Source organism: Panthera uncia (assembly GCF_023721935.1).
Source record: "Panthera uncia isolate 11264 chromosome D3 unlocalized genomic scaffold, Puncia_PCG_1.0 HiC_scaffold_8, whole genome shotgun sequence".
In the NCBI taxonomy this organism is placed as follows: Eukaryota; Metazoa; Chordata; class Mammalia; order Carnivora; family Felidae; genus Panthera; species Panthera uncia.
The window spans coordinates 10,222,363-10,231,689 of NW_026057586.1; the positions used below are offsets into that span (position 1 = coordinate 10,222,363).

The window sequence follows — 9,327 nt, forward strand, 5'->3', positions numbered from 1 at the left end:
GGTTCCCTTTCCTCTCCACTCCCACTCCTTTTCAGCACCCCATCCCCCCAGACTGAACCCTGGGTAGGGCTATGTATCAGGACACTCTCTCAGGTGAGGTCAGCAACACTGAGGGACATCTCCTCGATGGAGGTGTTGTAGAATTTCTCAAAGAGCCCTTTGTCTTCTTCTGTGACCGTGTCAACACCCACATCCTTACGGCCAAATCATCTACCATCACCTATTCTCTGGATATAGTTTTCCCTGTTGGTGGGAATGTCATAGATGGTGACTAAAGAAACCAGCTGTACATCAATGCCTCTGGCCAGCAGGTCAGTGGTAATCAATACTCTGCTAGAGACAGTGCAGAACTCCCTCATGATAACATCTCATTATCCTTTTGGCCCCTATCTCTGTGCATTGCAGTCATGGTCAAGTCTGCGGCTTGCATCTTTTCAGTGAACCAATCAACCTTCATTCAGGTGTTGAAGAATGACTGACTGTGTGAGGGCCAGCATTTCATACAAGTCACATAGTGTGTCCAGAGTCCAATCTTCCCATTCCACACTGATGGAGAACTGGCAGATATTCTCCAGGGTCAACTCTTGCTTCTTGACCAGAATCCAAATGGGGATTGAATTTCTTGATCACCTCGAGCATGTCAGAAAGCATCGCAGCTGACGGAGAAACCACCTGGGTGCTGTTGTCAAGCTTTTGGAATATGTCATAGACCTGGTCTTTGATTCCGTGGCTTAGCATTTCATCAGTTTTCCTCCAGTACAAACATCTTGAGGTATTTGGGAGACAGGTATCTCTGGTTAAGCATATCAAACACAAGACATGGGGTACCCACGACAATATGGGAAGCTTTCATCTTCTGTATGTCAGCTTCTGTATGTCAGCTGGTATCTTGGTCCCCCAAGTGTGGCAGAAGGCACCCATAGAATTTCCTAATGCCTTGGATACCTTCTGTATCTGCTGAGCCAACTCTAGTAGGTGTGGGGCCAAGGCCTCTGTAGCCTTTAGATATTATTTTCTCCTTACCACATCAACTTCATGATGCATGGACCTCTAGTTTTTCATTTAATTGAGCAATCACGCTCAACTGCCTCATGCTAGGAACACCTTAACCCTGGATCAATCCATCCAGTTAGCTTTCCCATAGCAACTCCAAGACTGATGAAACCTATTAGACAAATACATACATACATACATACATACATACATACTACTTCTCAGATTTGGTCCCTTTCTCAGTTTCTTAACTCAAATTTAACTGAGTCCTCATTCGTGCCTGGAAATAATAAATTCTTTCCTTTATAATTGCTATTTTCCAATTCTCTCCTTTTTATTCATTTATTTTTTGTTACCAATGGCCCTGCTACTCATCCATAATCTTAACCAGGTGAGCCTCATCTCTCCTTCACCAACCGAAAATAGAAAAAATCAGAAAGATCCAATTCAATGTGCTGCAGAATCGATATAAAAAAAGTGGCTGTTTTCCCAGTCCCAGATTGGGCTTGAGCGGTCTCATCATAACCACTGATACAAAGAATGGCTCGCTCCTGGATGGCAGAATGTTTCTCAAAACCATAGGCAGAGATGCCATGGAGAAGGGACTCAGAGAAGCTCATGTCATCAGAACTGTTGATGATCTCGTTCCAGTTACTGTCAATGATGCCTTCAAGCTCCATCCCTTCCAGGCCACTGTCTCTGGATCAGGAATCCTGACTCAAAGACATGATCCTTAGAAACTTCAAACTCAGTAATATATTTGGATAGAATTTCACATTTAAGCTATTCCAGAAGCAATTTTCATTGGTCTGGTCAGAAGTTAATATGGAAATAATGTACCGGTCACTTATTGATTTTGTATACAATTCACATACTCTTGCTCCTCCGTAATACATATATAAAAAGTTATTTCAAGTACATTTTATTTTTTAAGATCTCCTGACAAGTGTTTTGCAAAATATACCATATGTCGGGAAGAAACTTTTTATGAGCCTACAAATCTCTTCCATGTTGACGACCTCCTTGTTTCCTGTCAAATATTTCTAAAGAGGCCTAGACTTATTTTCTTGTCACACATACAACTGTGCTATAATTGTCATATATATATATATATATGTCATATATATATGATATTTAATTATACATATAGTCACTGATTGCAAATGAATACTAAAACTGTCAAATAATCTTACTCTATTTTTATGGAACTTTTAGTCTTCTCTCAGAAAATACTTTTATTTTCTTTATTCCTAAACTTCTCATGCTGCATACAGATTTTCACCTGATTACCTTTCCTTATGCTTCCCTTAGAAAATCAAGACAATTAGGAGGGACCTAATTCATCCTTTCACATCAATTATATGCATCTGCAAACACTTGGGCACAGAAATTCTGCCTTTTCTGTAGTTATAATTAAAGGTTTTGTTCTGTGTTTTGTTTGTTTTAATGTCTTCCTTCCTCTGGTAGGAATATGGATCGCATACTCTCTCAACTTTTCAAAGACATGTCTCCAGAAATTATATTCTAACTCTTTGTATTATTAATTTGGCACTCACTACTAATTCTTCAAGGAAATGAAATATTATTCAAAACATCCCCTGCTTCTATCACCCCTCTTTAAAAATTCTCATTCTACAAGAGGATTATGTTCTTCTAATGCATGCAATCATATATCAGGATTTGTCATGTGACTTCCTTTGACTAATGGTATCACAGTGAGACTGACACATAATAAGAAGAACATTAGAAGTATTACGTGGTTTTCCTATTCTTGCTTTCCTCTAATATGAGGAAAGTTGTCACAGACTATAAGTCTGGAGTTCACTCTTGCCTTACAAGAGTGAAGACACAGAATTGAACATGAGAGAGGCTAATGTCAGGGAAGAGAGGAGAGCCCCAAACAGGGGTTTTGTCTCCGTATTAATTGAGCGTGCAAGATATCACTCACGTGGGGGAACATGAAGAAAACAAGATCTTACCCACGTGAACATGGAGAAAACAATCATTAACTTGTGTGTATAAGAAGCAAAGGGTCTGGGAGGGCAAGTGGTGTTTGTGATCAAGGTACATTGGCTCCAGATGGAAAGTAATTTCCTGCAGGTGATATTACAAGTTACTCGTGGTTCATTATAATATCTCGCTTGCTAACCTCGGGCACTTTCGTCCCATGGTAGTAGCTTTTTGTCCACAAGCTTTTATCTAACCCATTTATGTAAGGAGAACCTATTTCCCCACAGGGAGTGATGATCCAGGGAGGGGATGTTATTTCATGTTCTCAAATGTTTATTTACTTATTTTTCAGAGAGAGAGAAGAGGGGCAGAGAGAGAGAGGGAGGGAGAGAATCCCAAGTAGGCTTGGTGTTGTCAGAGCATAGCCCAATGTTGGGCTCAAACTCATGAACCGTGAGATCATGACCTGAGCCAAAATCAATAGTTGGACGCTTAACCTGCTGAGCCATCCAGACGTCCCCTGGAGAGGATGCTATTTCAGCCAGAGCTACACATGACCCGAACTAAACAAGAACCAAATTACACAAGCTGGCACTAATGAAAAAATTTTTTAAAATATACGGTTTTAAGCTCCTGACACATTTCAGTCCTGGACAATTTTGGATCTGGAGTCTGTCTGTAACTTCTGTTGTAAAATATAGTCACCACTTTCCTAAGGGATAGACACTCAAAAGTCAGATCAGCCTAACATATTCAGAGGTGATATCTTGACTTCACTTCAAAAATGGCTTTTCAGATTGAAAACTAGTAATCAATCTGCTAGTTTTTTTGTGATACTAGACTCTCTCCTTCTTGATCTTCTACCACTGAAATCACACGAGACAGATGCACATATGCTTGTACTGTCTGTAATGTCTTTAGAGCTCAGTATTGAAAGATAACAATTCTACATTGTTGCTTGGAAATTTACCCTAAACATGGATAAAGGAAGACAGCCTTCCAACTCTGATACATTCAGGAAATCTTTTGTTAAAAACACGAGTCCTTCCTTCCTTCCTCCCTCCCTCACTCCCTCCCTTCTTTCCATCTTGCCTTACATAAGTAAAGACAAGGGAGTGTGAAGCGTCCTGAGATGCTCTGGGAGTCACAGGCATTTCCAGCATTTCGAAGTGGCTAGTTTCCTGTGTGTGTAAGAAGTACTGAGTAGGGATTTTGTCCCGAAACCTCGCGGCATAGATTTCTTTGCTTTGTAAGTGACGAAAAGTGTACACAAAGCATGCCATTATAGTTGTGCGTATCTATGAGGAGTATATTAATTACACCATGAATCCATATAAAACATGTCACTGCCTTCAGGAGCAGCTTTCATGGCTACCTCTCAATGCCTAGAAGACACGTGTCTTAATGGTGTTCATACCGTAAACTTACGTCTGCAGCACGAGAGCAATAATTTTAATTGCACCTAAAATGGATTTAAATTATTGTACTAGGATAGCAGAGACACAGGACATTTGTGAGGTTTCAGGAATAGAAGTGTAGCATAGGGATAGAGTAACTGCCAAGCAGCGTCAGGATGTGCTAGGATGGCCACTTAACAGCAAGTCAGAAAAGAACTCCGTCCACCCTTGAGTAACTTTTTAATTAACTATTGAGCATATTAATTAGGGTGAAGAATAAAATAGACTGAGACCATTATTGTGAAAATAAACCAAAATGAGCTTTTAAAGTTATGCAAAATATTAAGATAGAATACATTTTGCTCAGAGAAAGATTTATTTGTTTTTGACAATGTAAATAGAAGGGTATAATTGGAAATTAAGTTTATTATCATTTTTATGTCAGCATTTTTTTTCTGAACTTCGCACTGGGAACATTGATGAATAAGGCATTACAAATGGGTGTTCTTCATTTCAGAGATACATCACATGTTAATGCATTATAGAAAGCTATTCCATAAAGTAATATGAACATCTGGTTTTGAGAAAGTTTTTCAGCTAATATCAATTTTATTCTGTGTGAGCTGTTTTTTCTTGTTTTTGTCCTAATTTCCTTTTAAAGAAATATTGTCAAAACCCTTCAACAAGTGAAAAGCTATTTTTATAAGAAGAAAAGTTGACTTCATGCAGGTGTGTCCAGTCCAACAGCCTTTTTTGTGTTTTTGTTGGGTTTTTCCTGCAAAATTCGGCATTTGCCTCTAATTTTAATTTTTTGTACCCACTCATGCAGGATTTCAGTGGTGAATCAGTTCCATGTGGCTTCTGTCCTCATACATGTTACCTCACTCATATCTTATCTACACTTCACAGGACCCACTGGAACTAAGTTTAATTATTCCTTCACCTATTTTTTAGATGAGTAAACAACGTCTATGATCACAATGGTATAAACCTGTCACATTTAAATAGCTGACAGTCTTTCTCTCCTAAATCCCTTTACACTCTCATCAATACCAGGGATTTCCAGGGCGGTCATTTTACAATTTTATTCATTTTTATTTTGTAAAATTCTTTAAGGTTTTCATTTTACTTCCAGTATAGTTAGCATTCAGTGTGATTTTAGTTTGACACGTATGGCACAGTGATTCAACAGATCTCTACTTTACTCAGTGCTCATCACAATAAGTGTACTCTTTAACCTCCATTGCCTATTATACCCATCTCCCCACCTACCTCATTTTAAACTTACCCTTCTTCTTTATTATCTGTAACCGTTTAGTGTTTAAGTGCATATCAGTGAGTTCTTATAAACAAGTTCTTTAAAAAAATTAATGCATTCTTATTCCCATGGTATCAACGTGGTCCGCACTTTCAGGATTGGATGGTTACCATAAAAACAACCTCCTCCTTAAACTCCTTAAACAATTTTTTAGTTCAGGCACTCAATCCAAAGCATTGAAATCAGCTTTTTAGACCCTGAGCTGCTTGGCAATAATAGGTAAGAAGAAAATCGTGGCTTCTTCATACCTCCCCCCCACCTTTTTTTTTTAAGTTTATTTTTATTTTTGAGACAGAGAGACAGAGCACGAGTGTGGGAGGGCTCTGAAACAGGCTCCTGGCTCTGAGCTGTCAGCACAGAGCCCAATGCGAGGCTCTGACTCATGAACCATGAGATCATGACCCGAGCTGAAGTCAGAGGCTTAACTGACCGAAACACCCAGGCACCCCTTCCTTTTTTTCTCTTTTATGGTTAAATCTTAAAAGGGTTTCCTCTCCCTGTGTTGTATTTAATTTGTATGAGTTACATATTTTCTTATCTTCTGAACTTATTCCTGTTGGGAGTAACATGTTCTTAACTAATCTTTTACCATATACTGCTCTTTATTTCATTTCTTGGTTAAAATCTGAATGTATGTTTATTTCTGACCACATGGTTAAATTTTTTAAAAATATTTATTTAGTTTTGAGAGAGACAGGCAGAGCATGAGCAGGGGGAAGGGTAGAAAGAGAAGGCGACACAGATTCTGAAGCAGGCTCCAGGCTCGGAGTTATCAGTGCCAAGCCCGATGTGGGGCTCAAACTCACAAACCGTGAGATCATGAGCTGAGCCGAAGTCAGATGCTTAACCGACTGGGCCACCCTGGCGTCCCTCTGGCCACATACTTTAAAATGACCCATTCTTTCCTAGTTCACTCAGGGGTTGTTACAACGGATGTTTCTGAGCCTCAGACAGACCTCCTCTAGTGTCTTGAGTCCTTATTTTCTCCCTATCACATCAACTGCATACTGGGTGAACTTCTATTTTTTATTTAATTGGGCAATCACACTCAACTGCCTCATGCTAGGAACACCTTAACCCTGGATCAATCCATCCAGTTAGCTTTCCCACAGCAACTCCAGGACTGATGAAGCCTACTGGACAAAAAAAAAACAAAAACAAAAACAAAAACAAAAAAAAAAGAAACAAAAATAGTACTTCTCAGATTTGGTCCCTTTATCAGTTTCTTACCTCAAATTTAACCGAGTCCTCATTAGTACCTGGAAATTGTTTCCTTTCCACTTGCTGTCCTGTTTTGTTTTGTTTTGTTTTGTTTTGTTTTGTGATCAATGGCCCTGTTACTCATCTGTAATTGTACGTAGGTGACCCTAAACTAATTGACCAACCAAAAATAGAAAACATCAGAAAGAATTTCCCTCAAAGTTATGCCCAGGCCCCTAAAAAGTGATGCTAATGGGCACCTTTGCTGTCGGACTCCAATGGACAAGAATCCCCTCAAGAATAAAGGAAATTCTTAGTTCCCAGCTTTAGATCCACACTCATTCCCTAATCCTTTAAAAAATCAGTTTTTCTTTTCTACTGAGCCCCTCCTACGAATACTAAGCACAGCTAAAATAGTGTATCTTATAAACATACAGACAAAGGCACACAATCCTCCTTTCTCCTGACCTCATGGCACTTCCTACTATTGCCCCGTTTATCTCTACCCTCTAGATTAAGTCTTCATGAACCGGGGACTTCACTATGCTTCAATCATTCACTTTCTGAGTACAGTAAAACCTTGGTTTGCGAGCATAATTCATTCTGGAAACAGGCTTGCCATCCAAAGCACTAGTATATCAAAGCGAATTTCAAGAACCATTGGCTCAGTTCTGATCCTGTGATACTTGGTGTCACATACTATTCCTATTGCAAGACTTTGCTTGTTTATCAAGTTAAAATTTAGTAAAAATGTTTGCTTGTCTTGCGAACACTCCCAGAACAAGTTACTCACAATCCAAGGTTTACTGTATTTCTTTAAATCACTGACACCTTTGTAGTGCCTGGGTGGCTCAGTCAGTTAAGTGCCCGACTTTGGCTCAGGTCATGATCTCACGGCTCATGAGTTCAAATCCTACATCTGGCTCTGTGCTGACAGTTCAGAGCCTGGAGCCTGCTTCAGATTCTGTGTCTCCCTCTCTCTGCCCCTATCTTGCTCATGTTCTGTCTCTCTCTCTGTCTCTCTCTGTCTCTCAAAAATAAACATCAAAAAATAAAAACTGACACCTTTGCTCCCAGCAGTACTTTGTCACTAATGTCATTACTGATATTAGTCACTAATGACCCAGAACTTACACACTCCACTAAAATTAATTTAAAATGGGCCATAGACCCATATGTAGAATGCAAAACTCTAAAACTCCTAGAAGATAGCATTGGATAAATTCTCAATGACGTTGGGTTTGGTGATGACCTTTTTTTACAACAAAGGCATGATCCATTAAAAATAATGGGTAAGTTGGTCTTCATTAAAATAAAAATTTCTGCTTTGCAAAGGATACAAAAGAATGAGAAGATACCACAGACTGGGAAAAAGTATCTGCAAAAGATACTGTTAAAGGGCTACTATCCAAAATATACAAAGAACTCTGAAAACTCAATAATAAGAAAGCGAAAACCAGATTAAAAAATGAGCATAAGTTCTGAAGAACTTCACCAAAGAAGATAAACAGATTACAAAAAAAAAGGGGGGGGTGGAAAAAAGAATGTAAAAAGATGCCCAAAAAGCAAATGTCATTAGGGATTTTACAAATTAAAGCAACAATGAGAAGCCAATACACGTTTGTTAGATAGGCCAAAATTCAAAACACTGGATCACCAAATGCCAGATGGGATGTTGAGTGACAAGAAAGCTGATTCCTTGAAAATGGGAATATAAAACAGTTCAGCCACTTTGAAAGGCAGTTTGTTCAATTTCTAACAAATCTGAACACAAGCCTCACGATATTATCTAGCAATTATGCTCCTTGGTTTTTACCCAAATTTGTTGAAAATCTTTCCATACAAAAGCCTACACATGGATGTTTACAGCAGCTTTACTCATAAATTGCCAACATTTGGAAGCAGCCAAGATGTTCCTCAATAGGTGAGTGGATAAACTGTGGTCCAGACAATAAAATATTCTTCAGTGCTAAAAAAAAATATGAGCCATCAAGCCATGATAAGACATGGAACCTTGCATGCATATTAATAAGTGTAAGAAGCCAACCTAAACAGCTACATACTGTACAATTCCAACTATATGATATTCTGGAAAGGGTAAATTATAGAGACAGTAAAAAGATCAGTGGTTGCCAGAGTTTACAGGGAAAGTAGGGATGAATGGGTGGAGTACAAAGAATATTTATATTAGTGAAATTATTCCGCGTGATATTATAATGGTGGATACGTGTCATTACATTATATGCTTTTCCAAACCTATAGAATGTACATAGGAAAAATGAACTGTAATGTAAACTGTGGACTTTGGATGATGATGTGTTAATATAGGCTCATCGAAGGGTGCCTGGGTGGCTCAGTTGATTAGGCATCTGACTTCAGCTCAGGTCATGAGCCCCACACCAGGCTCTGTGCTGCCAGCTCTGAGCCTGGAGCCTGCTTCAGATTCTGTGTCTCCTCCTCTCAATGGCC

General features: G+C 39.0%; 1 pseudogene; it reads right to left on the bottom strand.

Moving 5' to 3' along the window:
• Positions 1-216: 216 nt before the first annotated feature.
• Positions 217-1,721, bottom strand: LOC125914788 (eukaryotic initiation factor 4A-I-like; annotated as a pseudogene).
• Positions 1,722-9,327: the final 7,606 nt, after the last annotated feature.